Genomic DNA, 971 nt, shown 5'->3' on the forward strand with positions numbered 1-971 from the left:
AGGCGGTGAATGAGGGGGCGTTAAGAGACAGTTGTGTTCATACGAATAAACGATGGTGAAGCAGGAATTAACCGACAGGACTTGCTTAATATTGATCAAGAGACAAATCACAGTTCTCTAGGAACAGGTCTGCAGGATGACAGCCCGAGCTAATCGAACAAAGCATATAGATTCAGTCAGAGTGAAGAATTGACTGATTGTAGGCTGCTTGTGACCATCTCAGACTTAGCCTAAGGTTTTAAAATGGCACATAACATTTTCTTTGTAATTTTTTTGGATTATTTCATTATGTGATACGCTTTCAAGGCATTAAAAACCTTAAAGGGAAAGAGAGTTTAATATGGCTAATGAGGGCAATGATTATTTACAGTCTATCTGACATGTTTTGGTCAGAATGCACCTTATTTAGGGTATGGTGAGTTCAGGTTGATTGGGACATTTTGTCCCAGTCATCTCAATGACAAAACGTGTCCTAATTTACCCGAATTTACCCCTGTGTCATATTTATTTGCATTTTCCCTCACAGCCTTCTATTCATTTGTGAAAAAAATATGACACCTACCCTGAATAAGATCCATAATGCAGCCTATTTGTAGTGAACTCTAAGATCAGATAGCAATTAAAGCATATACAAAATTGCTAAGGTCCCACATATTTTACACAATATTTGAAGTAAATCCACCTAAAATATTTGTAAAGAGAACATTTGCTATATCAGGTGACATATGGTTTTGTAACTCACATAAAGGGGATAAAACATCATCTGATATCGATAAGCGGGTGGTGGGCGTTGGATCCCTGAAAAGGCATAATGAACCCCCATAAGAAATTCAAATTATTAAAGATATTTTTATAGGAAAATAATAATTGCCATAATTTATTATTCCAAATACTGGCCAATTAATCAGTCTTGACCAACCAAACTTGGAAGATCTTTAATGGAGAAATGGATCAGGATATATATATATATA

Source organism: Sinocyclocheilus anshuiensis, unplaced genomic scaffold (assembly GCF_001515605.1).
Source record: "Sinocyclocheilus anshuiensis isolate Anshui unplaced genomic scaffold, SAMN03320099.WGS_v1.1 scaffold566, whole genome shotgun sequence".
In the NCBI taxonomy this organism is placed as follows: Eukaryota; Metazoa; Chordata; class Actinopteri; order Cypriniformes; family Cyprinidae; genus Sinocyclocheilus; species Sinocyclocheilus anshuiensis.